This window comes from Chroicocephalus ridibundus, chromosome 4, assembly GCF_963924245.1.
Source record: "Chroicocephalus ridibundus chromosome 4, bChrRid1.1, whole genome shotgun sequence".
NCBI lineage: Eukaryota > Metazoa > Chordata > Aves > Charadriiformes > Laridae > Chroicocephalus > Chroicocephalus ridibundus.
In genome coordinates this window covers 60,898,478-60,920,970 of record NC_086287.1, presented here as the reverse complement: position 1 = coordinate 60,920,970, position 22,493 = coordinate 60,898,478, and the positions used below count along the sequence as shown (strand labels likewise).

The 22,493-nt window shown below is 40.1% G+C and overlaps 1 protein-coding gene across 1 annotated transcript in view; it reads right to left on the bottom strand.

The window, feature by feature from the left end:
• Window positions 1-18,679, bottom strand: part of KLC1 (kinesin light chain 1) — a 51,905-nt gene extending 33,226 nt beyond the window's left edge. The window contains 1 exon segment of the mRNA XM_063333262.1: window positions 18,222-18,679. The gene's annotated coding sequence lies outside the window, so the exon portion shown is untranslated.
• Window positions 18,680-22,493: the final 3,814 nt, after the last annotated feature.

Sequence of the window (22,493 nt, the reverse complement as noted above, 5' to 3'; positions counted from 1 at the left end):
ATATGGCAGAAGAATTTGTAATGAGCAGTGAAAAATCAGGCTGCATCTCCAGGATGTGTGAAAGCAAAGAAAGTAGCTGGTGTATAAAAGATTCACTATAATAGTTATTTGCAGATGCTACTGATCTACAAATATCCCCAAGCTAGAGCCTGAGGAGAAGAAATACCATCCAACCCTCTAAAAGGGTCGATGAATCAGTCAATGAGAAGACTAGTCCATTTCCAGTAAGAAGGAAACACAATCTTCATCCTTTTCCAAGGGCTGCAAAAGCTATTATCACTACAGATTTTGAAAATAACAGCTGCCCCCTAAGACTATTTTACACTCATTATTGTAGCTCTACAGTTACATATAGACATTCAGTTGTCTACAGGTCTAGATGCAGCTGGTTTAATGAAGTTGCAACAGCTGTCTCACGGTGAAAAAAACAGTTTGTATAACACAACCCTTGCAAGAAACATTTCACTGTGCTATTTTGTCAGTACCTCACGCACTACATTAAGGATAGCAATTTCTGGATGTTTATAAATGCCTCTACTAAATGTAAATGAAGACCCAAAAAAGTTTAGAAACTCAGGTAACTTTATATATGCTGTTATTGAAGTGACAAACAAGTATAACAATGTAAAAATACAAACAGAAGACAAAGAAATCGCTTCATTCTTTTTCAGTGTCACCAGAAAAATGTTCGCTAATGAAAATAAAGAATTGAGCAATTGCTCCTTTATACTTAAGATATTTATATCTTTGCATGTACCAGAAAGTACAAATTTATTATAAAGTAGGAAACATTTTTTAAAAGCAATAAATTATCATATCTATATGAAGACACTAGGGGAGGCTTTGATAACCTAACATTTAAAATGAATTAGCTAAACTGTATTGAAACTTTGTACAGTAACAAGTCTAGTTTTAGAAGAAAGTAAAAAAAAAATAATAACCACTTAAATCTTGAATGAAAGTGCTATAGGAACATGCATATATGCATCACTTAGAGCACATCCTTTGGCTGTTGTCATGATGTTCTTGTACTAAATTAAAAAAAAAAGAAAGGAAAAAAAAAAGGAGATTGCTCTTTCCATGTATATACACTCAAATTAAACTCTCTGTTATGACCTCCTGCAACACGACACTTAACACGCATATCCATTTGTCACAAAAGAGCTGTACACTACACTGGTTTATTTTATAATAATATATTGTCTGAAAACAGAGATAATTTAGGGAAGCAGTGAATTTGGTTTTACCACTGTTTAATAAAAATGAACTGCAATTCAATGTAAATCAAATTTATAACTAAACACTTCTAACATGCACAGTCGTATAAGAAATTGTTATGGATTATGCTAACTTCAACATACAGCTCAACCCTAATTATCATCAGCATGCTTTCACACCTTCAATTAACTTCCATCCTGAATACAAAGAACTAAACCTTTGATCCTAAGGAAATAAAAACAGCAGAGGACATCTCGAATACAAAGTGGAGGTCCATGTTCGTTAGAAGTTCTGAGAAATATTACTTTTGAACCACCACAGTAGAAGTTAAATGATTTCTCAGTGATGAATGTATGTAAATTAACAGCCATTTACAAAAAGAATACACAAAACCAAGAAAGTAATACCAAAAAATACATTAGGCCTTGCAATGGTCATGCCTTCATGCAAAAAAGAAGCAGCCTGGGAACTAACTATCTGACATAAATCTAGCCAGAAGACAAATCTGTGTGCACAATTACATCTAAGGTGTAAAATGGACACTAACTTGTTACTATAAGGAAGAAAGAGGCATACAGCTCTGTCTGAACACAGTGACACTGCAACTAGTGAAGGCTAAGCCAGCACAGAAGCTGCTGAAGAAAGAAAAAGCAGATTTAAACCCAATGGGGCAAAAACATACTTAAAGCCCATCACAACAATAGACGTGCTTTACAAATACATCCTTCTTGTCTTAATCTGGTGTACTAGATTGTTAAACCACCTCATTCTAAACCAAATGTAGCTATAAGCTTTCACTGCCTCAGAGCTACCACTACAAGCAACTGTACTGGAGCTGGTGTCACGTCAAAAGCTACAGAAAGACACAGATTGATCTGAAGGTCAACACAGCTGGGAAGAGGGATTCTCAAGTCTCCTCTAATGAAAATTGTTAGAATTCTAATCTCTCCCACTGACAGGAAAGGAACAAATCTTTCTGCATAGGTTTCACAGGGTCTCTGTTTAAATCATCTCTGTGTAAAACATTTCAGAAAATTTGGACAATGTTGTTCAGAGTTTTATAGATTGTGCTTGGGAGAATTATTTAGAAAAAGGGGGGATAACAAACATGTAATTTATCGTGCTATCAGATCTGATTCTTTGTAGGAGTAAGATTAATAAATAAATATCTAATATCTTTTATGAGTAGCATGGAGGTATAGTGCTATTTCTATGATTTTTTAAAAAAATATATTTTACATAAGGGCATTACCTATTCATCGAACAAGACCATATTTGAATTCAGAATCATACAATTAGTTTTGCATACCCTGAGGCAGCAAACCCCGTACAGGAAGCAAAGAAGTTAAGTTTGTATGCAGGATGTAGACATGCATGTATACAGAGGAAAAGAGACAAAACCTACCATGCCTTTCTACTGTCACTTTTCAAAAACGTTCTTTCTTCCTCTATTTTTTCCCTACAGAAAAAAAAGGGCACAGTCAAAGGCTTCTTAAGCTCCTGTCAGTTTTATCCTGTACACAGTCCACTGCACTGCAAATTTTACCTGTTATACAGAACAGGAATTCTAGATTCAAACACTAATTTTTAATTCAGTGTACAACTGAAAACAAAACAAAAAATTAACATGCACAAAGGTTTAGTTGGAAAACAGAATTTTGGACGAGGGAATAAAATATGCAATGCAGCCGGAGTTACAGACGAGCCAGCTGGCTTAAGCAATTTACGTATTATATTAAGTATGTGCCTGTGTAAATCTTGAGTATTACCTTTCTGGTTTATTTACTACAACATAGACTATGCTGAAGTACAAAAGTCACTTAACGCTTTCCAACACTCTGAAAAAAAAAACAAAAAACCAAGCAATTTTCTTTAAACACGCAAAAATTAATGAGCTTGGACAGACAAACACAAAAAGTCCTACAATGACACCTCCTAAAGTGGTTTTTGCAGAATTTTATAACACGAACTCCAGTTCAAGAAACGGACTGAGAATAGCATGAATCTGAACCAAAGAAATCATAAAGAAAACAGAGCCACAGAGCCAAGCCTACTGTCTTTCAGTCATGTAACTGCTGGGATAATCTCATCATATACAAACGACTTAAATGGCTGTATCTTTAATCAGTTTATGTATTTTGTTATCCATAAAACTTTCAAACCAATTGCACTAGTAATGCTAACATCACAATTTGTGCCTAAATTCTCCTACAGACATAAACACATCAGAACTAGCTACTTAAGCTCTTCAACTTGTATTTAAGGAGCTCTCAAGCATAAATAGCTTTTCCTACTCAGCTACTTCTAAACAAGTGTCATTTCCCTGCAGATCACCTCAAAGAATTGTTGAGCCATAATACGTAATTGTATGAATCCTTCTTTGCCTAGGAAAATTTATCAAGGAAGAACATTTTTCTAAGAAATCCACATGATTTTTTTTTTCCTGGGTCCTAAAGACAAATAAATAAATAAAACAGTTCCAATTTTTCTAGTTGATTTTTACTTTTGTAAATCCCTTTTTCTATATTGATATTTTAATTATTTCATAGTCAGGTTTCAACTATTAGAAGCTTGGAAGATAATTTTTTAATGTGTCTATTGTCCAATCATTACTGTTTTAAAATACAATTGAAAAAAAAAAAGACTGTAAACTGCTGTGACAAATCAAACTCTCCCTTAACTTTTTTCTCTGAATATACAGATAGCAGGTAGGATAGCTGAACGTTACAGAATAATGTGGCTGCATAAAAGAAAAAGTAAATAAACTTCCTAACTGCAAAAGCTATTACAAGACTGGCCCAAGCCATACCTGCAGGCGCCGTCATCTACAAGCACTACTTAACTCTATCAGGTTGCTGTTTTGTAACAATAATCAGTCTATTCAGGGCTTTTAACCCTAATTTCACTCTTAGTTCCTCCTTAATTAAATGGCAAGGCTCAGTGTCCTATATCTGGCATGTGCTTGTTTCATTTTGTATTAGCTGCAAATTACAAGTCATTAATTCCCTGCTCAGACCAAGAACACATCTCATTACATCATGGAACACACCATCTTGAAATACTACGAGCTGCTTTAACTGCTAATCTTCATAATGTGGAAAACTGCCTTCTCAAACAGTCCTCAAAAGATCACAAGCCTTCCAAGCACAAAAAGAAAATCACCAAAGGCAAGAGACAAACGCTTGCCGAGGAACGTCAAACGCTACACTAACTGCACCCTTTCCTAACAAGGCAGCTCAGTGACACACGCTGGTCAGAAATGGCGAGGATGAATCACCCACAGATGTCTTTTATACACTTAAAAAGGTATTTGTAAAAGCACTCGGATGAGAAACACTCTAGTTTGAATATATTGCTGTTACGGTTTACAGTCAGAAATCTCTAGGTCTGAAAGAACATTTACTTATAGCTTTTCTTAATCTAAGATGTTTATTTCTCTTTCTTTCTGAGGCCACGTCTACTATCATAAATCATATTGCTATACATAAGGAAATTTATAATCTTTCTCTTTTTGTTTCACTTGCCCTCCTTTTAATTAAAATGATCCTTTCTGCTCAGGAATTTTATTCCAATACATTCATCACTGACACCACAAAAGAAAAGAGAATAGCTTTTTCTCTTTCTTTGACATATTCAGGACTGCAGATGAACTGCCAATGCTATCTATCACTCATTTCATCGTACTATATTTGAATCCACGTATAAGCCTTTACAGAATAGAAAATCTTGAACTGCACCTGCAAACAGTGTCCTATTGGAGGTCAGACTCAAGGTACACTTGCTGACCCAGTTCTATAAAAAGAATACTGCCACACTTCTGCACTGCCTTGGGTTTCCAAATATATGATCTCAGAAAGCATCTTCACAATTTAGCACACATGTACACAAGTTACCTTAAAAATAACTCAGTGAGAACAATTAGTGGCACATATTGGAGACTGTAAATCACTGACCAGAAGCAGACAAGAAGATGGAGTTTCACGTGACTAGCAGACAACGTTAAGCTATCAGAAGTCCTTTACAGCACACAGTGTGAAAAAAGAATTAATCCCTTGGACGCACGTTTTCTATCAAGTTCCAGCAAGCAAGCAACTGCATTTAAAAAACCTTATTGTCCTCCTCCTGCCAGCCTTCAACTCAGAGCTAACCCTGAATGTAGAAGTCTGCCCCACTTGGTTCAAAATTATGGTATGCAAAGTAAATACTATAAAAAAGACATCTGTAATCATTTAACGTTAAGGGCGCATATCCTAAGAAAAGCTCTGAATCATGTTTTCAATTTGACCTAGAACCTTAACATCACAAGACATCGGTGTTGGTAAGCAAGCTAGACACACGCTCGGACTTTGTGAAGGTCTTTACCATTTATAAAGGTAAACCCATGAATTTCTCAAGAAATTCCCCAAAAGCATAGCACACCTTGATCAGAAAGCGTAAAACACCAAAAAGAAAAAGAATACTGGCAGAGACTTCCATGGGACTAACTTGGCTGTTCCTTTTCTATTAAGACTGCCACATGCAGCCTACTCTCCACGCGCCATCCATGGGAAAAGGCTGCATGGCCTCGTGTTCTACCTCTACACAACAGCATCCACCTCTGAAAAACACTGTGTCAGACTCTAGAAATCTCAATGGCTATCAATAAGCCCATCTACTGCATTAAACGATGTTTAAGTGAAGAGGATTATGTACTTTTTTAGCTGAAGAACACAGCCACTGCACAATTGCCTTGATAAATCTTGGAATCTTTTAATGCCACAACTTGCTATTAAAAAAAAAATAAAAATGTACCTTTCAGGGGAAATCTTTGGATTTTTTGGAAGATTAAAAATTATTAAGGAGAAAAGCAGGTTAACACCTTATATTTGCTAATAAAAGAGATTATAGCAAAAATAGTTCCTATAAAACCTGTAGCAAGGGTGATGCCGACAACTACCTTTAAGAAAGCACAAGCTATGAAGATCTGCATTGCTGTGGAGTCCTTTTATTTAGATTTCTATATCATGCTACATAAACACTAATGAAGCACATACTATTTCTTAGCAATCATATCTGCATTGTTATAAGTAGCAATCTTAACACTATTTTGAAATAAATACTTTTGAACATTTCAAGGATAACTGCCAAAAAAACCTTCAGAGTAATTTCAGCCTTCCTTCTTTTGTAGCAAGTACAGTACTTACATTAAAATTATGACTTCCTGCTGAAACAGTTAATTCAGTAAAAACCCCTTATCCAGTATAAAAGTATTCAGTGGCATAGAAGTGTCCTGTAACTAGAAAGATTATTCTTCCTCTTAAAGAAAAGGTTATTCTGGTGTCAATCCCTTGACAGTATTCCACTGAATAAACACTAGCTACTAGCCAGCATTTCAATTATCATGATACAGTCAAACCTGTATCCTTTTAACCACAGACAATCCAGATGACCTGCCAATCTACTTCCAAAAATCTCTTTTAGATTCAACCGTATCTGGAATTCCATAATGCTGCACAGACTGTGGCCAAATCTTACCTTGCTCCTCCTGCTCAGATAATGCAGCACACAAAGACTCTCAGATGATACCCCCCTACAAATTACTATGCCTACCCCCATTATTTGGGTAAAAGGAATCAAGGGAAAGTATCCATTTTCTGGCATATCTCACCCACTACATTCTACCTTTCTGAAGGACTAAAAATAGATAGCGATTAAAACACAGAATAGTAACATATCCTAAAATGACAGGATATGCTAAAATCCTTCCTCTGAAAAGTGGCATCTGTTTGGATCCTACAGTCAGTCCACATGTATCATAAGCATGTAACAGAAAAATTTACTCTCTGTGTACATCCAATACCCTTCTAACATCTCAGGTTTCAAATGAAGCTGGATGGAAATGAGATCCTTCTATGCATTTGTTATCACATCAGAGATTACTCTCTGTCAAAGCTGAAGCAAGTGCAAGAGAAATCTGACAGGCATGTGCCTAAGGCAGTTTAGTAGACCCAGTCAGGAGTCTAGAGGAACCACATCACTTTCAAGAAGGTACATGCTTATTAACTGTAAATTGAGGCTATCATCTGCTACAGGTTGGTGGCACATACCTTCCTTACTCTTCCAACATACTTATTAAATATCCTCAGACCTATGGCAAGATCAAAACCCCATTCTTTTCCAGAATAATAAAACTGAACACAAACCTCTTCCACCATTTGGTAGTCTTGGGCAAAGAGCTCTAATGACAATTTATTAATTTTAGTTACGTCCACGCAATTTCTGAAGACAGACAGACTGCAAATCGCAAAGCCTCCTACCCCTTGGAGCAAGGGAGTTGTCTTTTTTTGTACTACTGCTGTGTCAACAGCAAATAGCATCTGTTGACCTTCTTCAAAGCTGGCACTTAGTTTCTTGTGAGCGCTAATAAACACTTCCAAGCAGCCACCACCAGACCTCAAGAAAGCAGAGCATTCTGCCTGTTCACTAAAGCGCTGACACAATAGACCAGTCTAGGCCACACAGGATTTGCCTTGTGCTTCAAAGCCCACCTCACTGGATCATTTTAACAAACTGATCATGACTGTATTAACGGCAGTTACATAAAGCCAGAATAAACACGCGTAAATGCGGCAGAAGCAGAATCACTGAAAAAGTCATTGTATTAACCCTTAGTTATTAAATATGTTTGTCACAAGAATCAAAGACACATCAGAAAAAAATCAAGGCTAATTATTAAAAAAAATTGTATTGTAGTTTAGTATTTCGTAGTTACCAAGACACGCTTCGTAAATTACCTACTTTAAATGGATTTAAAGGAAATTTTGGCTGTATTTTTAAAGAAATACTGTCAAGACAGTCTGAGTTACAAATCCATTGTTATCAAATTTTACAGTTTTTACCCTCAATATTCCAAGAATCTACATTTATTTCTGTGTGGAAATGGTACTTGGCTCTTCATGGACTTGCTAACTTGTGCAACCATGTCTTCAGTGAATCCTGAGTCTTGGTAAGACATTTCTAATAGACTGATTCTAGCTGCTGAGAGTGTCTCTTTGGGACGGGAATAGAGGGGTACAGTAACATCAAAGTGTTTTCAGAGCTACTTGTCTCGCAATTTTAAGCTGTCAATAGTGTAGACAAAACGTTTTTTTCAGCTTGACTATAGTTCTTTCATTTTGCATTGTTATTTTTGGAAAGAACTGTTTAATTGACTAATCAAAGTAGGCATCCATTTATATTATCTATTTACCTAAGTGCTATTTAGAGTCAAGATAAAAGCACAGTAATGTACCCATCAAATCAGACTTCCATAATACATTAAAAAACCCCATCAGCTTCCACTTGGTAACATCAGACTTATAATCTTAACCAAATCTACTTTTTATGGCATACCTATAACCATTTAAAAATGCATGCAGGAAGGGCAGAGAAGGCTGCATCTTGCCTCACATTATTGGATCTATGTGGGAAGCTTTGCTGACAATTTACTGTAAGTACAGATTACGTTGCTCTTACATGCTTGAGGACATTGACAAGAAGGGTTATTTGAACCAAATTGAGAAAACCAGCAATTTCTTCTGCAGACATAAAAGGAACATCCACAAACATTGCTTCAGCACACACTAGCCCTTAGGTTTAGCAAATCCTTAAATCTGGTTTTGAAGCTATCTAACAGTTCACATTAAGATGCACAAACTGTGTAGTCTCCTTTCAAGCTCTAGGGAAAGTAGCCTCCCCCTGCTTATTCTTCCATTAAAAAACCATAAAATACAAACCCACTAATCTAATTCTTCCAAAATGACTACAGAAAAAGAGTTGCACAATTAAATAGTTCAGGCATTATCCCTAGTATTGAGAAGGGATTTATTCTACTCCATTAAACATTACATCAAAAATTTATGCTTTCAATGGCAATCACCAGTTATCAGACTAATTCTTTTTTACACGTTGCAAATTTCATTTCATAGAAAGCAAATGATGCAATGGTCCAAAGGCAGTCCAGAAAAACAACCTTGTATCATTCACTGTTTCTTACTTACAACAGTAAAGAGCTGATTTTGTTGCAAGGTTGGGAATAATTTCCTTCTTAAGTACTCCATAATCTGCAGGTTTTACTCATATTATCTGAACTCTACTGGGCCAGGAAGTACGGAGCAGTACACCAGACCCTAACCAGCATCTGACACTGTCCCCTTAATATTCTGTGCAGTCTCACCTGAGGATCGAACCATATTTTTAGCCTCCTCTCCGTGATCTTTCACATTCTTAACTTATCTTAGTGCTGGGGCACTGGGTTCTCTTTTGGAACTCCTGAAATACTGGCTGTGGTAACAACACTAGCGTGACAGTTCCCACCATCCTGCTGCACTACACTACTCTTCTGGTGGAGTGACACAGCACAAGAACACACATTAACTGGAAAACAGACACAAAAGAAATAGAAAGAAACATTTTTAATATTATTTTTTAAACCATGTCGTTTGGATAAGTCTGTTTTGAAAGCACCCCAGTCCTGAGGACGGCAGAACAGTCACTTCCTAAAACAACTGTGCCACTAAAAGCAACGTATCATGCACTTTCAAGTATTTCTCCATGCGCAGCCAGACTGGGGGAGGGGAGTGGGGTGGAGAAAAAAATTAATAAAATCAGACAGGCCATTTGCTAACATAACAATTGGGTGGGGATCTAGATTCAATGGCCACACAAACTACAAGCAGGCTCTGTAATTCAAACCCCACCGGCTGTTGCTTTCAAAAATACGCTGTGCATCTTCGCTCTCTACCTGCATTCTGCACAAACTCCAAATTAAGAAATTTTTTCTGAAGTTAAATGAGTACTCTAAGATCAGTATTTTAAGTGTGCTCTAAAATCAAAATGCAGCATATAATTTTAACTTAAAAGTACTATGAGAGAAATTGATACCAACTGAATAAGAAAGACTTAAAAGGAGAGTAACTGAATCATTAATCTGCCTTTACCTCTTTTCTGAATAACGGAAAGGAGATGTAATTAAGTAATGGCAAATTACTGGGACGACGAGTCAAAGTCATCCTGTGGTTCCTCTTGCCTTTTCAAAAGATACAGGATAGATAAGAAATCCTTCAAAAATTAGGACATCTGGCTAAGACATCTATCAGGACCGCAACAAAATCTTACCTGTCATCTCTGCATGATCTCTTTACCCCCCAGGAATACCCACCCAAGCACCAGCATCCCGTGTTTCAGAATCATCCCAGACCAGAACCCCTCAGAAAAGTTTTATCACACCATAGAATAGATTGGGTTGGAAAGGACCTTTAAAGGTCATCACCACTTCAGCGGCTCACCTCAGCTCAAACCCTGGGGGCATCTGGGTGGAGATGCTGCGAAGATCAGAGAATCACAGAATAATTTGGGTTGGAAAGGACCTTTAAAGGTCCTCTAGTCCAACCCCCCTGCAATAAGCAGGGACATCTTCAACTAGATCAGGCTGCCCAGAGTCCCCTCCAACCTGACCTTGAATGGTTCCAGGGATGGCGCGTCTACCACCTCTCTGGGCAACCCCTTCCAGTGTTTCACCACCCTCATGGTAAACAATTTCTTCCTTATATCTAGTCTAAATCTACGCCCTTTTAGTTTAAAGCCACTACCCCTTGTCCTATCACAACAGGCCCTGATAAAAATTTTGTCCCCATCTTTTTTATAAACCCCCTTTAAGTACTGAAAGGCCGCTATAAGGTCTCCCCAGAGCCTTCTCTTCTCCAGGCTGAACAACCCCAACTCTCTCAGCCTGTCCTCACAGAAGAGGTGCTCCAGCCCTCTCATCATCTTTGTGGCCCCTCCTCTGGACCCCCTCCAACAGGTCCATGGCTTTTCTGTGCTGACAGCTCCAGAGCTGGACGCAGTGCTCCAGGTGGGGTCCCACCAGAGCAGAGTAGAGGGGCAGAATCACCTCCCTCGACCTGCTGGCCACACTTCTTTTGATACAGCCCAGGATACAGCTGGCCTTCTGGGCTGCGAACGCACATTGCTGGCTCATCTCCAGCTTTTCATCCACCACTACCCCCAAGTCCTTCTCGGCAGGGCTGCTCTCAATCCCTTCATCCCCCAGCCTGTATTGATTCTGGGGGTTTCCCCGACTCAGGTGCAGGACCCTGCATGTGGCCTTGTTGAACCTCATGATGTTCACATGAGCTAACTTCTCAAGCTTGTCCAAGGTCCACCTGGATGGCATTCCATCCCTCAGGCACGTCAACCACATCACTCAGCTTGGTGTCATTCACAAACTTTCTGGGAGTGCAGCTGATCACGCTGTCCGTGACACTGATGAAGATACTTGCCCTTGGTGAAGCTCTGCTGCCTGTCTTGAATCACCTCCCTGTCCTCCATGTGCCCTAGCATAGGTTCTAGGAGCATCTGTTCCATGATCTTCCTAGGCACAAAGGTGAGGCTGATAGGTCAGTAGTTCCCAGGATCCTCCTTTCTAAAAATGGGTGCAATGTTTCCCTTTTTCTAGTCACCATGGACTTCACCTGACTGCCGTAACTTTTCAAACATCATGGAGAGTGGCTTGGCAACTACATCAGCCAATTCCCTCAGGACTCTGGGACGCATCTTGTCAGGTCCCATAGAATTCTGTATGTTCAGGTTCCTCACTGGTCATGAACCTGATCTTCTCTTATGGTGGGAGGGACTTTGCTTCTCCAGTCCCTGCCTTGTGGTCTATCCACTCAAGAGGTGTGGGAAGGTTGCCAGCGAAGACTGAGGCAAAAAAATTGTTATTGAGTACCTCAGCCTTCTCCTTGTCCATTGTTACCAGTTTGTCAGTCTTGCTCGTCATGGGGAGTTCACTTTCACAACCAGGCAGTGTCCCTATAGTCTTCCCAGGATACCTGTCCCTGCTTCCACTGCCTGTGCGCTTCCTTCTTGCCCTTTAGTTTGACCAGCAGGTCTCAACTCAGCCATGCTGGTCTCTTGCCTTCCTTGTCTGGTTTCTCACACCTGGGGATCAAAAGCTCTTGTGTTCTATGGAAAGCATCCTTGAAGATCTGCCAGCTCTGTAATACTGAATACAGCAATATTCGTTATACTAAATGTAACTGGGCTACATCCAAGGAAATGGCAAATAGAAACAATAATGCATTCTTGTACCTTCCACACATTATTGCCTTCTATGTACAGAGGAACTTAGAGACAGAAATGTCCATCAAATCATCTGTTCTGGCTTCCTGCAAACACAAGACCATGGGCGTTCACTCACTAAGGCTATGGTCAGAGATAATAAGCAATGCTCCTCGTGCAGCCATACATTCCATTCACATCCTCCATCATGCCAGCACAGCACTCTTGTCCATCATAAATCGAACTACGGATCTGCACCTTTTACTGGATTATTTTTCAGTCAGAAGTGTGGGGAGAGAAAAGGAAAAGGTCCAGGACACGAACACAGCCAAAATACACCTATTTTATGATGCTGCCTTGCATCAAACTGTGTTAACAGAATAAGGACATGGAACAAGCAACCGGAGTGTGGAACTATATAAACCAGCACTGAGACTGACAAGTTCAACTACATCCTTCGACATTGATTATATATTACTATTCTGCCAGCAGAAACATTTTAGGAGGTTGCTATTCTCCTATCTCAAACCTGTAACCTCCCCTATATCCTCACAGATTACCATCCCACTGGTTGTAGTAATCTGTCTACACACAGCCACCCCCTACACTGAGGTGGTAGGGGGAGGAATCCCACTTTTTTAACCAGCCCTTCTCCCTCTCAACACACACTAAATATGATCTGGGGGGTGTAGGGAGGAACATCCAGTTTAAGCACACGAACAAATGAAATGTTAAAGGTGAGGACGGTATAGTAAAATCCACTTGTGGTGAAGATGAGGGAGTTAACACCAGTCTACCTGAATTGGATGCTGCTCAAAACGGAAGAGAAAAACAGAGCTGTGGCTTTCCTACACTATTCAGCCTGATGTTGTTTAATAAAGAAGCAACCATAAAAGCACTCAATCTTAAACACAACATTCTATTCAGGGGCCGGGGGGCGGAAGGGGGGGAGGCAAACCCACCCCCAACACAGAACCCCCCTTCTCCCCTGCCAGTCCGTAATGCTTTGCCAATCATTCATCTACTGTCAGCTGGAAGGAGTAAACTCAAGATACATTGCAGGAATGCAGTTACTGCAATCCCTTTAGAAGTTTAAACCCACCACCTTCTACACTGTGGAATGGTGCATACACACACAAATAGCAGCACATTGCAAGTAATCTTAATTTTTTGTTAATATTTAACTACTTGTGGTCTCTCCAGACAAAGCACAATATTAGAACACTATAAAATATTAGTAGTAATATGCTGCCAAAAGGGATAGCAGCATAGGATTTAAGAAACAGTTTATGAATATAACATCAGTGCTTGTACGTAATGCAAATTAGTAAGAATTAAGATATACAGTTACCTGATAATTCCACAAAATGTAAGTACTGTCCTTTAAAAAGACTGATTTTTAGGTACAAATTTTTAAGTAGTACCAAAAAGTTCAGCTTTACGTCACGCATTTCTTGACCTTCTGAATGTTAATTAATGCAACATTAACTTTTTAAAATAGTTTGCTGGGGTACATCACATAGTAAGTAGAGTACAATTAGCCATCAGCCCAACGCTACTGATAGGTAAGGAAGCCAGTACTATTGACTAGACTGGTTACATCCTTCGCTCTATTCACTTTGAAATTTAATAAAATCAGCTGTAGTTCTGATATAACCCCAGAAACAAATCTTAATAGGATGAATGGGTTTTATGTCAGATATTTACAAAAGAACCAAAATAGGTAACTGCTCACTTTTAAGTCTACCCACAAAATATATTTTATTGCTTTTACCTGTAAGCAAGACTTGATATTGAGAAACCATGTAAGAAATCTGTACATTTAAGCAGACAACAGAGGGAAAGCATATTTGGAATAGAAGATTACACGATCCCATGCTTCCTAACTTTGAGCAAGACAGATGACCAACAATAATTATTTGACAAAATAAATTCAATTTAATTCTACATACATGTCAAAACACAGCTTCCAGAGTAAAGATTGTTTCTGATTGCACTAAAAAGAGTTAAATAGTAGAGTCCATGGGAGATAAACTGGATTCAAAGAAACAAACAGTGATTAAATCAACACACAGATACTATTACTTGCATCTGTTTTCTTAGCTGACTGAATCCAAAGAAACTGACAACTATCAGAAATTAATTTTATTAACATTATAAGAAATTAGCATATCTAGTGTTAATTGTGCTTTAGTATTTGTTCTCTGAGAACAACTCCTTTTTTCACATTCCCAAATATATTATGGGCACTGGAAGCATACATCCTCAGTCCTATGCTTGCCTACTTGCTATGGCCTGTCATTATTAAAAATATATTAACTGACTAGCATACAAAAAAACCACCCCAACTGTAATGCCGTCTTATGCCAGATGCCTGCAAAGCACCTCACACAGAACCCTATGGAAATAACTCCTTTATCACTGAGAGCGTCTGTAATTCTGGCTCTGACCCTCTAACAAAGTGCCCGATTTAAATCCCATAAAATGAAGGCAACAAAAGCATCTCAGCAAATCTAAGCCAGCAAAAGTGCATCTTTTTTCTGGTCAGGCATTTATTGATTAAGTAATTTTTCAAAGGAACCACACTTATTTCTACAGCCTGCTTTCAGAAAGGAAAATGTTTCACTAAAGAAATTACTGGGAAAGCCTTAATATTTCAAAAATACCTGAAGCCAACTATGACTCAGGATATAACTATTATAATCAGTTCAATTTTGAAGTTAAAAACGTTTCTTTTTAGAATGAACAATCTGTCTTTGACTGGTACTTGGTTACCACAAAGTATCTATTAGACTTTATTTGTGTCATAATTTTGTTTTAAGGAAATTGAGAGTTAACATTGAAAAGAAACATTTTTCTAAACTTTGGTCAAGGTAAACACAGTGTTACTATAAAACAATTTAAAAATACGTGGGAACCACATTGTCTTATACAGGCTGGTTTAAGAGAAAAGCCCGTGATTAGTGACTTCATTGCAACGATCATGGAATTGGTCCATTTTTACGACAGTTGTGTCATACTGAACAACACCCTGGAGGCAGACAGACTACGAGAGGTTTTTATTTAACTAGATCTAGCATGCTTGTCCCCATCACTATCTGCTACTATGCTCTTCAACATTAAATACAGAAGTATATTTTGCTTATTTATGAATTTACCCAGATTTCCTTATTTTCCACTCCTCTTACAAAAATATGTTAACAAGTATTTGTACACTGAATTAAGTTTAAAATAGTCACAAGCTACGCATCTGAAGACATGCTATTAATCACAGAATAAATCCAACTGCACGTCTGCCACAGAAGCTAAACAGAGGAAGAGATGAAAGAAACTGCACAAGCCCATGTCTCACGAGAAACAGAAGCTGCGTTAAATGGACTCATACCTGAATATGAGCCTACAATATTTCCCCAACCTCCCAATTAAATAAGAGACATATGCAGGTTACGTGTGCATCCACAAATAGATACACATATATGCATGTACAGAGAGGTATGTATACTGCATAAGAGTAGCATGCAAGTGAGGGTTTTCTGACATTATCACAGTAAATTCTTCATAAACACAGGAAGTAGCAATTGCTCTTAAATGACTTAAGTGTGTGTTATCATTTCGATACTTGTGTGTCAAAAACGTTCAAAAGATCATGTTCCAGACTCCTGCAAACTTAATTAACAATTTTGTATGCAATTCTTCTTTTGTCAAACACAGGCCTTTTTAAAAATCAGTTTCCGTTAACAAGGCACGGTTAGCATATCATAGTAATTTGACAAACAGTAAATGAGGCTATTTCACGAGACGTTTGGAGGTTAACTTTATTCTCTTTTTTAATTACATATGATAGCATGCTTTCCTTAGTTAAAAAGTGAAGGGAATATAAGCTCAAATTGCTGTTAGAATTTCTGATTACTGGAATTGTCCAGTTCCATCATCATCCTTCAGAAACAGAAAGGCTGCCAAACTTTAACTGCAACATGATGCAGAAGTGATACTGCATTGTTGTGCGAGTTTCAGGAACTGACAATTTAAATTCCCTGCATTTACTCATATGGTTCTATATTATATAAAATACATATCTAATGGAACTGCTAGAGTTCCCCACATCTGTTGTAATTTCACAAAAAGGTCCTCTTAAACCATGTGTTCACAAAAATAATTGTTCAAGTGACTTACAATATAAAAGGTCTTCTGCTCACAATCACCAGATGGATCAGCTTTCTCTCTGCTGACAGTAAATGCTGAATATGTTACTTTCAATTGTATCTATAATCCTAGGGCTGTAATATCCTGTATCATGTTTTGCTGAAGCTTTGGCATTCATCATCAATTAAAATAAAGCTTTTTTCCAAAACAGTTTGGTGCATTCAAAAAGGTGGTGGTTTTAGTTTTGTTTAGGTTTTTTGTTCGGTTGTTTTTTGTTGGTGGTTTGTGTTTTTTTTTTTTTAATTAAAATGCTAAACTGTCTAAATCTTGAAGGTTCCTTTTTAGCTTCCATTGCGCACCCTTTGGGCCTAAGTTTCCTATTTAAGTGAAGTGCAAATACAAAAGTGGAAGTGAAAGAGACAATTACTTCCCAGAGTAATTGTTACTAAACCTTCTGCCCACTGCAAGAACACTAAAATTACATTTTAGTAGTCTTCATTTTATGTATTTTTATGTATAATTGTGAAAGTATTTTATATCATGAATAATATTTGCTCACCATTTTGCTGTTCCAAGCAAACTATAAAAACAAACTTCCACTTTTTTCTAGCTGTTTTTATTTTCTGATTCTGTATTCTGATTGCACGAGCAGTACTTAAGCACTGCTGCTACATTTAAATCATATACACTAATGGAAACCATTAACAGGGGGGAAAAAAAAAAAGAGTAAGAGCACCACCATTGATTTAGTAGCCTTCAAAAAGCCAGGCGGTAACATTACATTAGGTGATGCCACTTTGGACATTAAAATATGCTTCAATATGCTTAGAACACAGAATTCAATAAGGAGTCAAGAAGTTCCATCTTGTGATTACAGACAAGTAATCACAAAATCTACAAATCGGGCATCTTGTTACCCAAAAATTTCAGAAACACGAGGCCAGAATGAGTAAGATTTTAAAGTGTCTTTCTAATTAATCTCTGCCCTAAAAGATACAGTTATCAATTAAGTCAGTGATGTATTCACGTCATTTTGCTAGAATAGCATGTTCCTAATCAACGTTTTCCTTATTTTAGAAGCGCAGAAATCTGGCCAAGACCTAAGTCTACGAATCGCCTCCGACTACAGCATGGTGGGTGACCTACAATACATAAATCCGGTCACTATTTACAAAACCCAAGAAAGCGCTGCCCCCACTTCATCTTTCCCCATTTATGAATTAGCAGTAAGAACAAGAGACCTCAGCTAAGTGCTAAGAAGTCAAACCCAGGCGCCGCAGCCCCCCGGAGCCGAGCTGATCGCCGCGGAGGGCGGGGGCGGGGGGAGGAGGCCGGCAGCCGCCCTCACTCGCCTCTGCCCGGGCTCCCTCCCTGGGCGGCGCCCGGCCCCGCCGCAGCACCGAGAGGAGAAGGGGACAAAGCCAAGCCGATGCCCCATCCCCGCCGCGGGTGGTGGTGGTGGAGGCTTCCTCTCCCACCCTCCCGGTGACCGTAACTGATAGAAATTTACACAAAACACACCGAAAACCAACCTCGCGTGTGTCCTCGTCGCCCCCCCCCCCCCCCAAAAAAAAAAAACACCCACCCCACCGAAGGGGCTGGCTGTCAGCGGCGCTGCGGAGGGACCAGCCGGCCAGCGCAGCCTTTTGTTGTTTGCGTAACGGCAGATAAAAAGGGCACAAAAAACTAAACAACCTTCTCCCCCCACAACCCCTCACACCTCTTCTCCCTCCCTCCCTCCCGCTGCCGCTCCCCGGGCGCGGGCAGCCCCCCCGGCTCACCGCTCGGTGCTGCAGGCTCGGGCGATGTGCGCAGCGCTCGCTGAGGCGGCGGGGGCCGCGCAGCCCGGGGCGGGGGGGGGGGGGGGGAGGCGACCGGAGGAGGATGTCAGCGGTGGGCGGGCGGAAGGGAGGAAGGAAAAGGGTTTTGGGGGGGCTGGGGAGGACCGAAGAGAGGGAAGGAAGGAAGGAAGGAAGCGGGTCGGCACCACGATACCCTCACAGTGCTTCCTTCAAGGCGCTGACAGGCCCAGCCTGACAGGCGCGGCGATCGGCGCACGGCCCGGCCCCGGAGGAGCGGGCGCTGACAGCTGCAGGCAGCCGCCGCCTCCGCCGCCCCGGCTGCTGCGGCTGCTGCTGCCGCCACCGCCCCTGCGCCCGCCCCCGGCTCCCCTCCTGCCCGCCGCCCCGCCCAACATGGCGGCTCCCCCTTCTTCTCCCACAGGCCCCCGCGCGCCCTTCTTTCCCACCGCGCCCCCCTCCCAATCCATGACGTCATCTCTCCCCCGCGGAGGGGAGCGGGAGCAGGCGGCGGGTCGCGAGGGGAGCGCGAGCGCAATGGCCTCCCCGCCGCGCCCTCAGCGCAACACCCGTCTGTCGCCGCCGTGAGGGCGAGGAGGATGCTGATGAAGGCCCCCAGGGTCCGGGGGCGAGGGCCTATGCTGACAGCCCCGGCGGAGGCGGGTGGCGGCTATGCTGCACCTCGCCGAGGCGTCGTCTGGCCGAGGCGTGAGTCAGTGGGGAGCAAAACCCGGCATTTCCTCAGGGCAGCCTCTGACGCTGAGATGATTTCGCTCCAGAGCGGGGCACCGCCGCAGGTGCTCTTCGTGGTGGCGGTACCGAGCGTCCTGGAAAGAAGTTTTGGGTTTTGCTTCTGTAGAGCTGATGCTGCCGTGACAGCTGAGCGCCTCTGGGACAATGGCACACGAAGAGCTCCGCAGCACGCAGCCAGCTCACGGGAATCTGCGGCTGAAGTGCAAATTCTGTGGTGAAGGCTGGACCCCCCCTTAGGGCTAATTATGTGATCTTAATATATTTCAGCACGCTTATCTTTGTTCGATATTGAACCAAGTGAAAGATCCCTGCTCTTCTACAGGGTTACACATAAAAAATAAGACTTCCATGAGAACTCGGTGGCACTTGTCACAAGAACTATTTCTTTGCAGCTTCCAATTTCATTCCCACTCTCGCTAGAGAAGAAGGAACGGTCAGAGTATTTTCTTCATGTTGCTTTTATGTTCTGCTAGGTAGAAGTCAAGTCCAGAATTGAAAGATGGAAGGAACTGAAGTCTCAAATGAAAAAACAGTTAAATATAGCAAAGCAGTAAAATGCACATTGGAAATGATCAGGGATCAGTTACAGACTAACTTTATGAAAGAATTATTAATGTCTGGGCAGAATATTATGGTGCATTACCATCTGACCTCCGAATAGGAATGAAATGGAATGGAGTGGTTCCAATGTAGGTTGGAAGGGACCTACAACAACCATCTAGTCCAACTGCCTGTGTAACTCCTGCAGTACATATAGGGTATGACTCATAAGCTAATGGAAACACATGGAGGTATAGTGGTAAATCAAAATGCGCAGCCTCACCTAAATGCCAGTATCTAAAACACACAGGGAAAGCAGAGCTTACATCTGTTTGCCCTCACACACAACATTGAGCAAGCCTACAAAATGGCAGACGTGAGAACAAGAGTCAGGTAAGAAAGCAAGACTCCCAAAAAGAAGCAGGAAGACGGAAGAGGAATCAAAGCTAATGCTGCTGTTAAAGAGGCAGAAGAACAGGAAGAGTCACAGGAGCCCACAAGAAACAAAACAAAGTTCGGGGAGCATGGATTGTCAGCAGACTGCAAATACAGAGTCGCTGTTGTATTTGAAAAGCTGAGGAACTGAAGTGTACTTTCTGAATACCACTCACAGACTGATAACTTACACAGGTCAAGCTGTCCAACAAAAACCAATTGTGATACTAGTATTTCAGAGCAGCAGCTTCTTGTGTTCTCCATTTAAAACATTTCTCTGGGAATTTTGTATCAATAGTTTACCATAATATTTTAGTTTTGACAGGCAATACAGGATAACTATGTATAATAAGGTGAAATATGTATTTGCACAGTAATATGAAAGGGAAAAAAAAGATTGAAGGGCATTCCTTTATACAAACTACATTTTAAAAATAAGAGTTGTGCCAATTGGTCCACAGGTTCAGAGTATTTTCATGAATATGCAAGAGATTTAATTAAAAATAGGACATGCCCTAATTACATAATTATGCAAGAGAACTGATTCAAAGGAACCACTCCTGTCTTTTGACTAAACAATATTCATTGCTTTCTTCCTATCACACATTTGCTTTAAAAGATTTCCTGCAATTAGCTGCTTACCCGAGGGATCTGAGCATCTCTGAACAAAGCAACTACTCCAGCTATGACCCTGATTCATAATACGCTGGCTAATCAAGTATATGCATGCTGGCAATTTCCCACATAAGCAGCACACGCTATAAGCTCCCTCCTGCAGGAAGGTTGATGAGCTCAATGGAACTGAAGTGCAGTATTACTCCCCTCTGTTTATGGCACACAGCAGAAGATAGACACAGAAGAGACTTGGTGAGCGTGCTGCTTCTTCCAGCTTCTGCCCGACTTGAAATATCATAAGAGTTGCTCTCCATTTGGATCTTGTTTTTCCTGTCCCATCTACATAAGAATTACCCAAGTTCATCTAGCAGTAAAAACTGTTTACTGCCCAGATTTCCATCTTCTCTTAGGGAACTAGTTATGCTGTATGCCCTGCTTTTAGGCTGAAGTCATCTAGACATGCTGTCTCTAGAATATTCTTTGTCTGCCACCAACAAGGTGACCATGGTTTTCTGCAGACATCTGAGTGGATATTTAAAACAAAACCCCAAAACACATTATTTACAATGCTGGATTCTTTATTCTCAATATACCCATTTCCCTCCTCTCCCAGAAGAGAGAGGGAGGTTTGTAATTCACAGTGTGAGAGAAAAAAGCAAACAGTTCTATTAATGCAGCACAAAGCTCTTAGTTTTGAGGTGCAACAGTGTGAGAAATACACGCAGCAAACTAGGATCCGATTTGACTGACATGCACATATAGAGCAAGGCTCTATAAAGAAATTCAGGTTCACTTCATGTAAGAAACGTGGGTCATTTTATTTTACCATTGTTACTTAAAAAATTTATCCTCCTGGCTTAAAGTATTTTCCTCCAAAAGAGACAAAAGTTTTTTAAATCTAATCCTACAGTCTATAAAATCTATGACTTCATTTTATAAATATGGGCTACAATAAAGCGGTACATTGGAATAATTTCAGCTGCTGCTAAAGTGCTGTTTAAAAGCATCCTGGCAATAATAAATATTGAAAGGCCAGATTCAGCAACCTGTCTGGCTTTTCATCACAATCACTTGACAGTTGCATATGCTTTTAGTTTCTATTTCCTACAAGAACATCTTTATGGAAAAGAGGAAGCATAAAAATCAGTGCTCAAGAGTCAGAAGTGTCAAGTACACAGTCCCAGACATAGTTTTAGCCTAACTCCTTTGTGCGTATGTGCAATTACTGTATGCAGAGCTACATTGTTATCAGGGAGTTCAGGCACTTTGGAGTAAAAGGTCTGTATTTTGTTTGACATGACTCATTGTCATAGTCAAGATGCCTGAACATACCATCGGGAACCCACTGTTGGGTATGGCATTAAAGTACTAAGTAAAATAAATACTGAGCATGATCCTGCTCCCCAAGTCAATAAGCCTTATTTACATGCAAGTGAATTCTCCTTTTTCAGAGTCTAGGATTTCTAGATTTCTAGGATTTCTAGAAAGCCATAATAAATGAAAGGCAGGGTCATTTTCCCTGCTGTTTTCTATCCACAGAGAAATAACACGGAAATAAAGCATGCAGTGTTAATTCAACTCTTAACAGGCCATTTCATTAGTTAATTTCTGTTGCTTTTTTTAAACAGAGCGGGATGCTTGCGCTGGACATTAACATTTTATTGAACAGAATTCTTTTCATCTCCCAGCTATTGCAGAGCAGTGCTATTGTTAAAGCCCAAAAGATATTGAAAGGTTTTAAGATGCCCATTAAATTAGCTTTAAAACAGTTCTATTATGAAAAACAGAGTTAAAAACCTCAGGTAATACAGTTAAAGTAACCACTTGAAAGCTAGAAACTATTAGAGAATTTGCGTGTCAATATTAATGTGAACACAAAGAAAAATACTCGACAATTTCAGCAAAACAACA